An 18,102-nucleotide genomic window follows, 5' to 3' on the forward strand; every position below is an offset into this window, starting at 1 on the left:
CTAAAGGTAAAGAACCTACAAGGTCGAGCACCACTGATCCTAAAGGTAAAGAACCTACAAGGATGAGCAACACTGATCCTAAAGGTAAAGAACCTGCCAGGACGAGCACCACTGATCCTAAAGGTAAAGAACCTACAAGGACGAGCACCACTGATCCTAAAGGTAAAGAACCTGCAAGGATGAGCACCACTGATCCTAAAGGTAAAGAACCTACAAGAACGAGCACCACTGATCCTAAAGGTAAAGAACCTGCCAGGATGAGCACCACTGATGCTAAAGGTAAAGAACCTACAAGGACGAGCATTACTGATCCTAAAGGTAAAGAACCTACAAGGATGAGCACCACTGATCCTAAAGGTAAAGAATCTACAAGGACGAGCACCACTGATCCTAAAGGTAAAGAACCTGCCAGGACGAGCACCACTGATCCTAAAGGTAAAGAACCTGCCAGGACGAGCACCACTGATCCTAAAGGTAAAAAAACCTGCAAGGAGGAGCACCACTGATCCTAAAGGTGAAGAACCTGCCAGGATGAGCACCACTGATCCTAACGGTAAAGAACCTACAAGGATGAGCACCACTGATCCTAAAGGTAAAGAACCTACAAGGACGAGCGCCACTGATCCTAAAGGTAAAGAACCTGCCAGGACGAGCAACACTGATCCTAAAGGTAAAGAACCTACAAGAACGAGCATTACTGATCCTAAAGGTAAAGAACCTACAAGGATGAGCACCACTGATCCTAAAGGTAAGGAATCTGCCAGGACGAGCACCACTGATCCTAAAGGTAAAGAACCTACAAGGTCGAGCACCACTGATCTTAAAGGTAAAGAACCTACAAGGTCGAGCACCAGTGATCCTAAAGGTAAAGAACCTACAAGGTCGAGCACCACTGATCCTAAAGGTAAAGAACCTACAAGGTCAAGCACCACTGATCCTAAAGGTAAAGAACCTATAAGGTCGAGCACCACTGATCCTAAAGGTAAAAAACCTGCCAGGACGAGCACCACTGATCCTAAAGGTAAAGAACCTACAAGGTCGAGCACCACTGATCCTAAAGGTAAAGAACCTACAAGGTCGAGCACCACTGATCCTAAAGGTAAAGAACCTACAAGGTCGAGCACCACTGATCCTAAAGGTAAAGAACCTGCCAGGACGAGCACCACTGATCCTAAAGGTAAAGAACCTACAAGGACGAGCACCACTGATCCTAAAGGTAAAGAACCTGCAAGGATGAGCACCACTGATCCTAAAGGTAAAGAACCTACAAGGACGAGCACCACTGATCCTAAAGGTAAAGAACCTGCCAGGATGAGCACCACTGATGCTAAAGGTAAAGAACCTACAAGGACGAGCATTACTGATCCTAAAGGTAAAGAACCTACAAGGATGAGCACCACTGATCCTAAAGGTAAAGAATCTACAAGGACGAGCACCACTGATCCTAAAGGTAAAGAACCTGCCAGGACGAGCACCACTGATCCTAAAGGTAAAGAACCTGCCAGGACGAGCACCACTGATCCTAAAGGTAAAAAAACCTGCAAGGAGGAGCACCACTGATCCTAAAGGTGAAGAACCTGCCAGGATGAGCACCACTGATCCTAACGGTAAAGAACCTACAAGGATGAGCACCACTGATCCTAAAGGTAAAGAACCTACAAGGACGAGCGCCACTGATCCTAAAGGTAAAGAACCTGCCAGGACGAGCAACACTGATCCTAAAGGTAAAGAACCTACAAGAACGAGCATTACTGATCCTAAAGGTAAAGAACCTACAAGGATGAGCACCACTGATCCTAAAGGTAAGGAATCTGCCAGGACGAGCACCACTGATCCTAAAGGTAAAGAACCTACAAGGTCGAGCACCACTGATCTTAAAGGTAAAGAACCTACAAGGTCGAGCACCAGTGATCCTAAAGGTAAAGAACCTACAAGGTCGAGCACCACTGATCCTAAAGGTAAAGAACCTACAAGGTCAAGCACCACTGATCCTAAAGGTAAAGAACCTATAAGGTCGAGCACCACTGATCCTAAAGGTAAAAAACCTGCCAGGACGAGCACCACTGATCCTAAAGGTAAAGAACCTACAAGGTCGAGCACCACTGATCCTAAAGGTAAAGAACCTACAAGGTCGAGCACCACTGATCCTAAAGGTAAAGAACCTACAAGGTCGAGCACCACTGATCCTAAAGGTAAAGAACCTGCCAGGACGAGCACCACTGATCCTAAAGGTAAAGAACCTACAAGGACGAGCACCACTGATCCTAAAGGTAAAGAACCTGCAAGGATGAGCACCACTGATCCTAAAGGTAAAGAACCTACAAGGACGAGCACCACTGATCCTAAAGGTAAAGAACCTGCCAGGATGAGCACCACTGATCCTAAAGGTAAAGAACCTACAAGGACGAGCATTACTGATCCTAAAGGTAAAGAACCTACAAGGATGCGCACCACTGATCCTAAAGGTAAAGAATCTACAAGGACGAGCACCACTCATCCTAAAGGTAAAGAACCTGCCAGGACGAGCACCACTGATCCTAAAGGTAAAGAACCTGCCAGGACGAGCACCACTGATCCTAAAGGTAAAGAACCTACAAAGACGAGCATTACTGATCCTAAAGGTAAAGAACCTACAAGGATGAGCACCACTGATCCTAAAGGTAAAGAACCTACAAGGACGAGCACCACTGATCCTAAAGGTAAAAAAACCTGCAAGGACGAGCACCACTGATCCTAAAGGTAAAGAACCTGCCAGGATGAGCACCACTGATCCTAACAGTAAAGAACCTGCCAGGATGAGCACCACTGATCCTAAAGGTAAAGAACCTATAAGGATGAGCACCACTGATCCTAAAGGTAAAGAACCTGCCAGGACGTGCAACACTGATCCTAAAGGTAAAGAACCTACAAGAACGAGCATTACTGATCCTAAAGGTAAAGAACCTACAAGGATGAGCACCACTGATCCTAAAGGTAAGGAACCTGCCAGGACGAGCACCACTGATCCTAAAGGTAAAGAACCTACCAGGATGAGCACCACTGATCCTAAAGGTAAAGAACCTGCAAGGACGAGCACCACTGATCCTAAAGGTAAAGAACCTACAAGGTCGAGCACCACTGATCCTAAAGGTAAAGAACCTACAAGGTCGAGCACCAGTGATCCTAAAGGTAAAGAACCTACAAGGTCGAGCACCACTGATCCTAAAGGTAAAGAACCTACAAGGATGAGCAACACTGATCTTAAAGGTAAAGAACCTGCCAGGACGAGCACCACTGATCCTAAAGGTAAAGAACCTACAAGGATGAGCACCACTGATCCTAAAGGTAAGGAACCTGCCAGGACGAGCACCACTGATCCTAAAGGTAAAGAACCTACCAGGACGAGCACCACTGATCCTAAAGGTAAAGAACCTACAAGGTCGAGCACCACTGATCCTAAAGGTAAAGAACCTACAAGGTCGAGCACCAGTGATCCTAAAGGTAAAGAACCTACAAGGTCGAGCACCACTGATCCTAAAGGTAAAGAACCTACAAGGATGAGCAACACTGATCCTAAAGGTAAAGAACCTGCCAGGACGAGCACCACTGATCCTAAAGGTAAAGAACCTACAAGGACGAGCACCACTGATCCTAAAGGTAAAGAACCTGCAAGGATGAGCACCACTGATCCTAAAGGTAAAGAACCTACATGAACGAGCACCACTGATCCTAAAGGTAAAGAACCTGCCAGGATGAGCACCACTGATGCTAAAGGTAAAGAACCTACAAGGACGAGCATTACTGATCCTAAAGGTAAAGAACCTACAAGGATGAGCACCACTGATCCTAAAGGTAAAGAATCTACAAGGACGAGCACCACTGATCCTAAAGGTAAAGAACCTGCCAGGACGAGCACCACTGATCCTAAAGGTAAAGAACCTGCCAGGACGAGCACCACTGATCCTAAAGGTAAAAAAACCTGCAAGGAGGAGCACCACTGATCCTAAAGGTGAAGAACCTGCCAGGATGAGCACCACTGATCCTAACGGTAAAGAACCTACAAGGATGAGCACCACTGATCCTAAAGGTAAAGAACCTACAAGGACGAGCGCCACTGATCCTAAAGGTAAAGAACCTGCCAGGACGAGCAACACTGATCCTAAAGGTAAAGAACCTACAAGAACGAGCATTACTGATCCTAAAGGTAAAGAACCTACAAGGATGAGCACCACTGATCCTAAAGGTAAGGAATCTGCCAGGACGAGCACCACTGATCCTAAAGGTAAAGAACCTACAAGGTCGAGCACCACTGATCTTAAAGGTAAAGAACCTACAAGGTCGAGCACCAGTGATCCTAAAGGTAAAGAACCTACAAGGTCGAGCACCACTGATCCTAAAGGTAAAGAACCTACAAGGTCAAGCACCACTGATCCTAAAGGTAAAGAACCTATAAGGTCGAGCACCACTGATCCTAAAGGTAAAAAACCTGCCAGGACGAGCACCACTGATCCTAAAGGTAAAGAACCTACAAGGTCGAGCACCACTGATCCTAAAGGTAAAGAACCTACAAGGTCGAGCACCACTGATCCTAAAGGTAAAGAACCTACAAGGTCGAGCACCACTGATCCTAAAGGTAAAGAACCTGCCAGGACGAGCACCACTGATCCTAAAGGTAAAGAACCTACAATGACGAGCACCACTGATCCTAAAGGTAAAGAACCTGCAAGGATGAGCACCACTGATCCTAAAGGTAAAGAACCTACAAGGACGAGCACCACTGATCCTAAAGGTAAAGAACCTGCCAGGATGAGCACCACTGATCCTAAAGGTAAAGAACCTACAAGGACGAGCATTACTGATCCTAAAGGTAAAGAACCTACAAGGATGCGCACCACTGATCCTAAAGGTAAAGAATCTACAAGGACGAGCACCACTGATCCTAAAGGTAAAGAACCTGCCAGGACGAGCACCACTGATCCTAAAGGTAAAGAACCTGCCAGGACGAGCACCACTGATCCTAAAGGTAAAGAACCTACAAAGACGAGCATTACTGATCCTAAAGGTAAAGAACCTACAAGGATGAGCACCACTGATCCTAAAGGTAAAGAACCTGCAAGGACGAGCACCACTGATCCTAAAGGTAAAAAAACCTGCAAGGACGAGCACCACTGATCCTAAAGGTAAAGAACCTGCCAGGATGAGCACCACTGATCCTAACGGTAAAGAACCTGCCAGGATGAGCACCACTGATCCTAAAGGTAAAGAACCTATAAGGATGAGCACCACTGATCCTAAAGGTAAAGAACCTGCCAGGACGTGCAACACTGATCCTAAAGGTAAAGAACCTACAAGAACGAGCATTACTGATCCTAAAGGTAAAGAACCTACAAGGATGAGCACCACTGATCCTAAAGGTAAGGAACCTGCCAGGACGAGCACCACTGATCCTAAAGGTAAAGAACCTACCAGGATGAGCACCACTGATCCTAAAGGTAAAGAACCTGCAAGGACGAGCACCACTGATCCTAAAGGTAAAGAACCTACAAGGTCGAGCACCACTGATCCTAAAGGTAAAGAACCTACAAGGTCGAGCACCAGTGATCCTAAAGGTAAAGAACCTACAAGGTCGAGCACCACTGATCCTAAAGGTAAAGAACCTACAAGGATGAGCAACACTGATCTTAAAGGTAAAGAACCTGCCAGGACGAGCACCACTGATCCTAAAGGTAAAGAACCTACAAGGATGAGCACCACTGATCCTAAAGGTAAGGAACCTGCCAGGACGAGCACCACTGATCCTAAAGGTAAAGAACCTACCAGGACGAGCACCACTGATCCTAAAGGTAAAGAACCTACAAGGTCGAGCACCACTGATCCTAAAGGTAAAGAACCTACAAGGTCGAGCACCAGTGATCCTAAAGGTAAAGAACCTACAAGGTCGAGCACCACTGATCCTAAAGGTAAAGAACCTACAAGGATGAGCAACACTGATCCTAAAGGTAAAGAACCTGCCAGGACGAGCACCACTGATCCTAAAGGTAAAGAACCTACAAGGACGAGCACCACTGATCCTAAAGGTAAAGAAACTGCCAGGATGAGTAGTAGTTACCGTGTTTCTCCGAAAATAAGACCGGGTCTTATATTAATTTTAGTCACAAAAAACACACTAGGGCTTATTTTCAGGGTAGGGCTTATTTATTTATGGGGGGGGGGGGGAGTGTGGAGGATGGGGGGCTGTGGGAGTGTGGAGGATGGGGGGCTGTGGGAGTGTGGAGGATGGGGGGCTGTGGGAGGATGGGGGGCTGTAGCAGTGTGAAGGATGGGGGGGCTTGAGCAGTGTGGAGGATGCCGCACCCCCCATCTTCCACACTGCTACAGCCCCGCATCCTCCCACAGCCCCCCATCCTCCACACTGCTATACAGCCCCCATCCTCCCACAGCCCCCTGGCCCTAGGTCTTATTTTCAGGGTAGGGCTTATATTGCAGCCCACCCCAATAATCCAGCTAGGGCTTATTTTCGGGGTAGGGTGTATTTTCGGGGAAACAGGGTAATACTGAAGAGGGTGCGATGCTTGCACAGGTGATTGACTCGGGTGCTGAGAGTTGGACCTGCCAATCTAATATTAATGGCCTATTCTGAGGATATACCATCAATTTTAAAAGATCCTATGAATCTACTCCAATTTCTTACAATACAAATTGAATACATTATAGCAACCTGACCACGATTGATCCCATACAGACATGGGATGACTACAAAGTACAATTGGTTGCACAAAAAACAAGAACTCACATGGGTCTGTGGATGGAAATATAAAAAGAGTTCGGATTTTTAGAAGGCGAGGAGGGAAAAACGGAAATGCAAAAATAAAATTGGCCCGGTCCTTAAAAAGTACCTGTCACCAAATAAACTTTTCTAAACTAACTCAGACTATGTTCTCTAACTACTCCTAACACCCCTCCAGCCCTCACATTTCTTCTTGCTCACATAGTGCAATTTCCCAGCAGGAGAAAGTGGGCGTTTCCCAGTAGACACGACATCACTGAAGCCTGCTGGGGGACTACTTCTGCCCTCACATTTTTGCAGCGCTGTGATGAATAGAAGACCTCAGGCTCTGTGCATGTTTCAGTCTGTGTTGCTATCAGTGAGGCTCTTCAGCAGCTTTCAGTCTGTGCAGCTTTCTGTGAGAATCTGTGGAGCTTTCACTTTCTGTGCAGCTGTCAATCAAGCTCAGTGCAGAGAAGCACTTCCTGAGTTTGGACTACTGCCCGGCCGTGAGGAGACCAAACTCACTGTATTAATTGTGGCAGGGAACAGAACAGAGCCACCTAGTGGCAGTTTTTTATATTACCTTTTGAACATATTTATGTTGATAATTTTAAAAGCAAGTGAATGGGAAAGTGTCTGCAAATTACACAAGGAACACTATATTAAAAGTTTTATTTGGTGACAGGTACTCTTTAGGGTCAAAATGAGTAGTACTCCGTCGCAAACATCTTATCCCCTATCCAAAGGAGGTGAGGCACCCTGTCATTTGGCGCATGGAGCGAACTCCACTCCATGCCCGTTGACTGTGAATGCGGCCGCCACGCCCCTTCTATTTACTTCTATGGGAGGAGGCGTGACGGTTACGTTGTTTGCGACAGCTAAGATGTTTGCGATGGAGTACTTTAAGGGGTTAAGTGAGGCAAGAAAACCTTGTGGGACAACACAGATAGGATTACTGATACACATATTGTAAGCTTGGTTTCTTTGGTTTCTTTTCTCAAATTCAAGTTTGAATGCATCCAAGTTTGCCTGAGATCCTTTAGTCGTGTTCTTCTTTCCATAGTGGTGGCCATTAGAATCTTTGGACTTCTTTAAAGGGTTACTTCGGTGGACAACAATTTTGTTAAAATCAACCGGTGCCAGAAAGTTAAACAGATTTGTAAATTACTTCTATATAAAAATCTTAAAGGGGTACTCCGGTGAAAACCTTTTTTCTTTTAAATCAACTGCTGGCAGAAAGTAAAACATATTTGTAAATTACTTCTATTAACAAATCTTAATCCTTCCAGTACTTATTAGCTTCTGAAACCTACAGAGGAAATTCCTTTCTTTTTGGAACACTGATGACATCACGAGCACAGTGCTCTCTGCTGACATCTCTGTCCATTTTAGCAACCAGTGGTTGCAGATGCATAGCAGATGCATAAAGATGTATGCTAAGGGCAGCATGGTGGCTCAGTGCTTAGCACTGCTGCCTTGCACGGCTGGGGACTTGGGTTCAAATCCCACTAAGGACAACAATAAATAAAGTTTTATTATTATTATTATTATAATAACATCAGCAGAGAGAATTGTGCTCGTGATGTCATCAGAGAGCATTCCAAAAAGAAAAGAATTTCCTCTGTAGTATTCAGCAGCTAATAAGTACAGGAAGGATCAAGATTTTTACAAATATGTTTAACTTTCTGCCACCAGTTGATTTAAAAGAAAAAAAGGTTTTCACCGGAGTACCCCTTTAATCCTTCCAGTACGTATCAGCTGCTGTATGCTCCACAGGAAGTTGTGTAGTTCTTTCCAGTCTGACCACAGTGCTCTCTGCTACCACCTCTGTCCATGAAGGATAGGTTTGCTATGGGGATTTTCTCCTTCTCTGGACAGTTCCTGATACGGACAGAGGTGTCAGCAGAGAGCACTGTGATCAGACTGGAAAAAAAAAAAACTACAAAACTTCCTGTGGAGCATACAGCAGCTGATAAGTACTGGAAGGATTAAGATTTTTATATAAAAGTAATTTACAAATCTGTTTAACTTTCTGGCACCAGTTGATTTTAGAAAAATCGAATACCCCTTAAAAGACAAATATACACGTCCACCCAGTCATTGCCCTATGGGAGACTTCCGTCTGACTTCTGACGTTGGGCTCATTCCATGAACAATGTTTTCTCGGAATCCTTCCTCGCGGTTTACTGTTAAGGGACATTTGTATATATTGTAGAAATAAATGTCCTGTACGAGTTATTATTTTTTCCTCGAAAGCGAACGGTACAAAATATGTGATGAATGGGGCTAAAGTGACAAATGTTATCTCCACCGCTCCATTTCCTGTTTTTGGGAGGAAGTGACATCATCTGTGAGTTTTCTCCCGCGTGCCCACTCCTTTCCCTTAGTGAATATGTTGAGCGCTGTTTACAGTGAAGATAAACAAGTTCTTTTCTAGGGTCTAGGAATATGATGGCCCCTACAAGCCTTTTATTTATTATTCAGCAAGGACATCGGTCTAAAGCAGTGGTCTCAAAGTGTGGCCCTCCAAATGTTGCAAAACTTCAACTCCCAGCATGCCCGGACAGCCGTTGGCTGTCCGGGCATGCTGGGAGTTGAAGTTTTGCAACATTTGGAGGGCCACACTTTGAGACCACTGGCCTAAAGGTGGAGAGAAAAAAAGAGAATAGGTCTAATGTTATGTTTAGAGATGAGCGAACTTACAGTAAATTCGATTCGTCACGAACTTCTCGGCTCGGCAGTTGATGACTTATCCTGCATTAATTAGTTCAGCTTTCAGGTGCTCCCGTGGGCTGGAAAAGCTGGACACAGTCCTAGGAGACTCTTTCCTAGGACTGTATCCACCTTTTCCAACCCACCGGAGCACCGGAAAGCTGAACTAATTTATGCAGGAAAAGTCATCAACTGCCGAGCCGAGAAGTTCGTGACGAATCGAATTTACTGTAAGTTCGCTCATCTCTAGTTATGTTCCAGAAAGTGGATCCTCCAGACCAAATGTCCTCAACCCAGTCCTTAAAGGGGTACTCCGGTGGAAAACTTTTTATTTATTTACTTTTTAAATCAACTGGTGCCAAAAAAGTTAAACAGATTTGTAAATGACTTCTATTAAAAAATCTTAATCCTTCCAGTACTTATTAGCTGCTGAATACTACAGAGGAAATACTTTTCTTTTTGGAACACAGAGCTCTCTGCTGACATCATGACCACAGTGCTCTCTGCTGACATCTCTGTCCATTTTAAGAACTGTCCAGAGTAGGAGAAAATCCCCATAGCAAATATATGCTGCTCTGGACAGTTCCTAAAATGGACAAAGAGATGTCAGCAGAGAGCACTGGGGTCATGATTCAGCAGAGAGCACCGTGTTCCAAAAAGAAAAGAATTTCCTCTGTAGTATTCAGCATCTAATAAGTACAGAAAGGATTAAGATTTTTTTTAATAGAAGTAATTTACAAATCTGTTTAACTTTCTGGCACCAGTTGATTTAAAAAAAATAAAATAAAAATCCACCGGAGTACCCCTTTAAGTCCAGGATTAGAAGTTTTCCCTGTTCTATTTCAATGGCGTAACTAAAAAAATAAATAAAACAGAATGTTGGCGGACCTGGAGGACTGGGTTGAGGACCAATGGTCTAAACAAAAATTTGATCATTGCTGGCTAGACTGGGGTGCTGACTCTATGAGACTCCCCAGATTTTACCATATAACCCATGTACAGGGATGGAGACTTTTCTGACCAGGCTGTGGTCCCTTGAATAGTCTCAGATTGGTTGTGTAACACCGGTGGTCCGCTCCTACCGGGGTATTGCTCAATCTGGCAGGCAAAGCTGCGGGTTACTTTTTCTTTATGGGCTGCGCCCCTTCTTGCTGCCGTACCAATGCACTTGCTGCTGCTGGCTCTGTCCATCGGGTGCACACACTCTCCTCCGAATTCGGATACATAGCCAGAGTGCACACACCAAAATCCCAGATAAGGCTGCATTCACACCTCATTTTCATCCTACCGTTGCCGGATCCGTCTGGGGGAGGGGAAAACCGGGCGCTCCCGTACCCCAGCCGGATCGGCGCTGAAATCCATTTACTTTAATGAGCCGACCGGATTAAAACGGTGACTCAGGTCGGCTCATTTTTGACCCGTATACGGTTTCGTGACCGGACCTAAAACCGTAGTATACTATGGTTTTAGGTCCGGTCACAAAACCGGATACGCGTCAAATATGAGCCGACCAGAGCACCCGCTTTTCCCCTCCCCAACTGGATCCGGCAACCATAGGCTGAAGACGAGGTGTGAATGCAGCCTAATCCCTGGCAGCCACGAGCTAGAACAATGAGCTAGATCAGCCACACCCTGCCGGGGCAATAGTTTCCTAGCCTGCTAGTCTCCTGCTAAGGGGTAACACCGTCACATTGACAAATTAGATTTTTTGGGTGGATTCCGTTCAATGTTCAATCTTTTGCCGGAATCCAGTTCCTCATCGTAAGTTTTGTAGAGTGCTACAAGGAAGAATCCACGCAGAATTCCTCATGCCCTGTAGTGTGAACGAGGCCTTACTATGTTCGACCCCGGCTTTTTGACTGGCCTCATCTGTCTGTAGTTTACTGTACATCGTGACTGACCTTGGCTGTGCTACCTACCCTGACCTATTGTCTGTCCAATGACTCTACCAGCCACTGACCTCTTGTCTGATCACTCGGCGTGTCACAGCAGTGTCTCCAGCTGTAACCTTCAGCGTGACCACTTCTAGAGGTAAGGACCTAGGGGGAGATTTATCAAAACCTGTCCAGGGGAAAAGTTGCTGAGTTGCCCATAGCAACCAATCAGATCGTTACTTTCATTTTCCAGAGATCTTTTAAAAAATGAAATAAGCGATCTGATTGGTTGCTATGGGCAACTCAGCAACTTTTTCTCTTGACAGGTTTTGATAAATCTCCCCCCTAGTGGTTATCTGTAGTGAAGTCAAAATCCTCCATAGGGGTTAAAGAGTAAAAACCAGGAGACCCTTATAGAGCTCACTTAGGAATGGACCAAAGTCACACCGGTTTGGTGACGCAACGGATCTGCGCTCACTGGTTGTTGTAGGTCGATGGCAGCTTTAGAGTTTTGCTGGGTTTCTTGACCAGGGATCCATAAAAAGAAAGGAGTGGATGGAAGTGACTTAAAGGGGTATTCCAGGCAAAAACTTTTTTTTATATATCAACTGGCTCCGGAAAGTTAAACAGATTTGTAAATTACTTCTATTAAAAAATCTTAATCCTTCCAATAGTTATTAGCTTCTGAAGTTGAGTTGCTGTTTTCTGTCTAACTGCTTTCTGATGACTCACGTCTTGGGAGCTGTCCAGCTCCTATGGGGATATTTTCCCATCATGCACAGCTCCCGGGACGTGACATCATCATTGAGCAGTTAGACTGGAAACTTCAGAAGCTAATAACTATTGGAAGGATTAAGATTTTTTAATAGAAGTAATTTACAAATCTGTTTAACTTTCCGGAGCCAGTTGATATATAAAAAAAAAGTTTTTGCCTTGAATACCCCTTTAAGTGTTGATTTATAATTCATACTAAATTAAATCCATAAAAAAAATGTATTTGGCCTTTTAGAAGTCCAAAGACCATTATATGTAGAATATTCATTTTTTTTTAGGATATTGTATATTATTTACATCTAGTTATATAGACATCAAGTTATTTCTTCTTGAGTAGAATTAGTAGACTTAGATTTGAGATTTAAAGGGGTATTCCATGAATTTTTTGTTATTTAACTATGCTACAGGGGCTGTAAACTTTATAGCCCCTGTAGCATAGTCAAATAATACAAAATTTCTGGAATACCCCTTTAAATCCCAAATCTAAGTCTACTAGTTCATAATATAGTGTCTGTACCTGTGTGTGACGGTTTTCTCACAATTCTTCTGTGATTTTCACCCCAATATTTATTTTTAACAGCATATAAAATTACTGTTGTCTCAGATTTTTCCCAGCTTGCAATGCGGCCGAGACCTGACATCACTAGTCAGCTGATGACAGGGAGACTGTCTGCTTCAATGGGTGGAGCGATCGCTTGGTGGGAGAGAGATCAATCTGCAACTAATGCAACAGCTCTAGGCACCCTGATTGAAAACCACAGGTCTTTTGAATGGGTGCAGCTCATTTATGTATCAATGAGTGGGAAGGCTGATGTGTGGGAGGTAGGAAAATGGAATGATGGGATTTGTAGGCAAAAGAAGAAAACTCAAACAGAAAATACCAGTTCACAAAAAGCTAGCCACAGTGTTATCATAATCTCACAACATAGTCATTTATCCCCAAGACAAGCGCAGATCCTTCCTAAGCATGTCCATTACTGTCTGCCAGGTACGTACTAAAATCACCTTATGGTGGATAACCCCTTTAAAGGGGTACTCCGGCACTTAGACATCTTATCCCCTATCCTTTGGATAGGGGATAAGATGCCTGATCGCGGGGGTCCCGCCAGCGGGACCCCCGCCATCAGGCATCTTATCCCCTATCCTTTGGATAGGCGATAAGATGTCTAAGCGCCGGAGTACCCCTTTTAACTTTTTACCATTTTTATGTTACAGCCACGGAGCTGAGTCTTAAGCTTGATTCTAACCAAGGAGCCATCCATGCGGGACGTGCATGTGGTAGGGTAAGGAAGCCCAGACTAATATCTATGAATAATATATTTATGGTAAATAGCTAGGAACTGTTGATAATTTATTCTAAGCCAAAGACCCGACTCCAGGCGAGAGCACAAAGAGGTTAAAATCCATGTGAACATAATATACAATATAAATATGCTGTTGAAAGCAGAACTGGAGCTTTCCCTCTGTTTACACAAGGACTACACGTACGCCCGGGAGATAAATGACACTAAAGCGTCATCTATAGCAAACGCCATGACATCTAGGGAAACGCCACATCTAGTATTTCTACGGCCGTGTATTTTTTACTTTGTAATTGGAAATCTAGATGCTTAATATTTCCAAAACTAGCAGGTGATGAAAGCAACAAATTCCTGTAATAGAAGTAAAGATGTAAAGCGAATGTGAACAGGGATGAATCGTCTGGACTCCATCCTGAAATAGACGAGTGGTGGGAAGTCGGGACATGGTGGAACCTCACTCAAAGCCTGCCTAAATCTTTTTGGAACAAAGAAAATCTTCTTCTATGACCATAGATGGATCTAAGGCCATAGGGGAAGATTTATTAACCCCTTCATGACCCAGGTTTTTTTCCATTTTTGCACTTTCGTTTTTTCCTCCTTACTTTTAAAAAACCATAACTCTTTCAATTTTGCAGCTAAAAATCCATATGATGGCTTATTTTTTGCGTCACCAATTCTACTTTGTAAAGACATCAGTCATTTTACCCAAAAATCTACAGAGAAACGGGAAAAAATTCATTGTGCGACAAAATTGAAGAAAAAAAACACAATTTTGTAACTTTTGGGGGCTTCCGTTTCTACGCAGTACATTTTTCGGTAAAAATGACATCTTATCTTTATTCTGTAGGTCCATACGGTTAAAATGATTCCCTACTTATATAGGTTTGATTTTGTCGGACTTCTGGAAAAAATCATAACTACATGCAGGAAAATTTATATGTTTAAAATTGTCATCTTTTGACCCCTATAACTTTTTTATTTTTCCGCGTATGGGGCGGTATGAGGGCTCATTTTTTGCGTCGTGATCTGAAGTTTTTAGCGGTACCATTTTTGTAATGATCGGACTTTTTGATTGCTTTTTATTCATTTTTTCATTATATAAAAAGTGAATTTTTTTGCGCGTACGCCATTGACCGAACGGTTTAATTAATTATATATTTTTTATAATTCGGACATTTCCACACGCGACGATACCATATATGTTTATTTTTATTTTTATTTACACCGTTTTTTTTTTAAATAGGAAAAGGGGGGTGATTCAAACTTTTATTAGGGAAGGGGTTAAATGATCTTTCCCTTACGTCCTAACCAGCAGCACAAGTGGGGTGTTCAGCCCCTGTGAAGCTGGCAGGACGGTGGAATTTTTAATTCCGCCCAAGTAATTAAACATTTAATTAGTACCCCATATAAGGCCTCCTCCCTTAGGCCACATTGCTTTTTTTCTGTCCTGTGCGGACAGCAGGACGGTGCAGGCTCTGCTGCTTTTTAGCAGAGCCTGCATGGATCCCTCTCCCTTCCCAAGTCTTAGGGGAGAGGTTTTTTCATATATATATGTTTTCTTATCTTTTTCTACTGCGGGACAGCGTTCTGTCCCAAGCTCAGCGGTCCGCGACTTCGGTCTCTGACCGAAGTTGCGAGAGTTGGCGTGAGCAGCTCTGTGCGCCCCTCCTAACTGTTAGGGGTCCGCTGATGCCTCTCTGTTTGGGCTAAGTCCGCCCTTACCTTAATTGGCAGCGCTGTCTGTGTCGCCCCATCGCTGCGGCAGCTCCGTGGACCGGAAGTGCGTCGTCTGACGACTTCCGGTCCGGCGTCTGCGCTTCTAAAGCGCAGATTACCTTAATTTCTAGGATTTTTCGCAAATCCTGTTGTGCATGTGCCCCTTCCAAGGGTGGGAAGGATCACATCCTGTATAATCTGCATTTCTCCATGAATTGGATGTTTTGTTCGGTATTGTACATCACATCCTGTAGGGGGCGGGCTTAACTTAAATCTAGGCGCCATTCCCCTATAAAAATGAGCTGGACCATTAGTGTGTCTCTTGCTGCTACCCTAGCTGGAGTACTTGCACTGGTTAAACCTCTGCTATACCTTGAGTTTTCTTTGCTAGAGCAAAACTATTTACCTAATAGGTATTTATTTGTAGGTTGCTCTGCAACAGGGTTAGGTAGAATTGTTTCTAACCCTTTGATTTCTTTTCTCTTAGACAATGTCTACTCCTTCCTTGAGTGATCATTTGTCTGGAGGTCGCAAATCCGCCTGTAAGAAGACCGGATGCCTATGAGTACAATAGGTGTCCTGGGTGTCGTCCACCTGCTAACCCTGCGGAGCCCACTGTCCATGACATGTTTGTATGGATGAAAGAGTTTATGGGCAATTCTATCTCAGAAATAAAGAGTTCCTTAGCTCCCAAAAGGCCTAGAACCTCATCTAGCCCTCCTTCGGTTGTAGAAGACCCCGCCATGTCAGTGGGAGATCAGTCGGAGCTATCTGTAGAAGAAGTAGTCTCTCAACCACTTTTTCCAATAGAGAAAATTCAGAGATTACTTAGATCCATCCGGTCAGGGGACCAGGATGTTGATCAGGGGGAAGCCTCAACATCCACCGCTAGGGAGCCTTGGGTTTTCAAGGTGGATGATACCCTCAGGAAAATAATGAAAACTGAATGGAAACATCCGGACAAGCCAGCAGTTCTCACCCGGAGGTTCAGACTCATGTACCCATTGCCGGAGGCTGAATTAGATTCCTGGGTCCCTCCACCTAAGGTCGACATGGCGGTCAATAGACTATCTAGGAGGGTCCTTGTTCCAGCAGACGATGGAAGCAACCTTCAGGATCCCCTTTATAGAAAGGTGGACTCATTATTGAGGCGCAGTTACACTGCGGCTTCAGCTTCTGCTACTGTGGCTATTGCTTCTAACGAAGTTGCTGAATTCATGAAGGATAGAGTTCTTCGGATCCAGTCCGAGATTGAGGGAAATGTTGCCAGGGAAGATATCCTGGACAGTTTTAAAACACTGCTTCTAGGAGTGGACTTTCTCTGTGAATCGACCCAACAGCACCTCAAGCTTGCGGCCAAGTCTATGGGACTCTCTTCGGCTAGTAGGCGCCCCTTATGGTTACGCCCCTGGATGGCGGACAATACCTCCAAATTTAATCTTTGTGGTATGCCTCTTGAGCCCAATTGGCTTTTTGGGTCCGAATTAGACCGCATTATGGAAGGATATGCGGAAAGAAAAGGAAAATCCTTACCTGTCCAATCCTTTCGGGGTAAGGGCAGAGCAAGGGGAGGGAGGTACCAGGGCCCTTCCAGATCCCAAAAGCGCCAGTCCAACCAGAAGCGTGGAGGGGGCCGTGGCCATGGTAAAGATCGAAAAGCCGAGCTGTGACTCTCCTCTAGAACCCATCAACGTTTCCCCTCTCCCTTCCCTTCTATGTCAGGTAGAGAAGTCATCTACCGATCCCCCTCCGGTAGGAGGTCGTTTAAGTTTATTTCTTCCAGCTTGGATGAAAGAAATCCAAGATCCCTGGGTACTGGATGTTATCCAGTCAGGTTACAAAATAGAGTTTACGTCCCTTCCTCCAAGAAAATTTGTGTTAACAAAACTACTCCCTCAGCCAAAGCAGGCTATTCTAGAGAACTCTGTTCTCCAATACATAGAAAAGCATGCTTTGGAAGACGTTCCCCCCGATCAAAGAGGTTCAGGGGTATACTCCCCGATCTTTCTGGTGCCGAAACCGTCAGGCGATTGGCGTTTGATCATAGATCTGCGCTTTTTGAACCGGTTCATAAGGAAAAGAAGGTTCAGGATGGAGACCATTCGCTCTGTCATCAGCATTCTGGCCCCTCTAGATCTTATGGTTACTATCGACCTGAAGGATGCTTACCTTCATGTTCCTATTTTTCCTGCCCACAGGAAATTCTTGAGGGTTGCTGTCTCCATAAGAGGTGTGGTAAGGCATTTCTAGTTTGCTGTGTTGCCCTTCGGCATCACTTCTGCTCCCCACACCTTCACAAAGGTGGTGGCTCCGGTAGTCTCTGCCCTCAGATTAAGAGGTCTAGAGATTATACCTTACCTAGACGACTGGCTTCTAAAGGCCGCTACTCTAGACGTACTACATTCCCATCTTCATCTGGCTCTAGATTTTCTCCAGCGTCTGGGCTGGATTATAAATTGGGAAAAATCCGAAATAATCCCTGCCACCTCCAGAAAGTTTCTGGGCTTCGTTCTCGACTCTTCTCAGATGACTTTGTTCCTCACTACAGAAAGAAGAGAACGAGTCATAAGAGCCGCCGAGTTTCTAATGGTCCCTCGCTGGGTATCCATCAGAACTCTGATGAAGATGTTGGGTCACATGTCAGCATCTGCAGAGGCAGTTCCCTGGGCCCTATGGCATCTACGACCTCTACAAGATCAGGTCTTGACTGTCTGGAACCACAACCCCAGAGGGTTGGACAGAAAATGCACCCTGTCGCCCGAAGTCCGAGCATCCCTCAGATGGTGGAGGGATCTGACAGATGGGAAGTCCTTGATTCAACCTCGTTGGATCACTTTGACAACGGACGCCTCCCTTCTGGGCTGGGGAGCCCACCTGGACGAGATTCCGGTACAAGGTACCTGGTCCCCTCAGGAGAGACTTCTCTCCTCCAACATGAGAGAACTGAGGGCAGTTCGTCTAGCTCTCCTCCACTTCA

At 44.8% G+C, this 18,102-nt stretch overlaps 1 protein-coding gene across 4 annotated transcripts in view; it reads right to left on the minus strand.

Moving 5' to 3' along the window:
- Window positions 1–18,102, minus strand: part of RGS5 (regulator of G protein signaling 5) — a 164,420-nt gene that overhangs the window by 60,616 nt on the left and 85,702 nt on the right. The window contains exon 1 of one of the 4 annotated variants that reach the window (XM_056523299.1): window positions 11,380–11,540. The exons of the other annotated variants lie outside the window; for them this stretch is intronic. The gene's annotated coding sequence lies outside the window, so the exon portion shown is untranslated. Of the gene's footprint in view, window positions 1–11,379; window positions 11,541–18,102 lie in introns of those variants that run through there. 4 annotated transcript variants of the gene reach the window in all.

This window comes from Hyla sarda, chromosome 6 (assembly GCF_029499605.1).
Source record: "Hyla sarda isolate aHylSar1 chromosome 6, aHylSar1.hap1, whole genome shotgun sequence".
In the NCBI taxonomy this organism is placed as follows: domain Eukaryota; kingdom Metazoa; phylum Chordata; class Amphibia; order Anura; family Hylidae; genus Hyla; species Hyla sarda.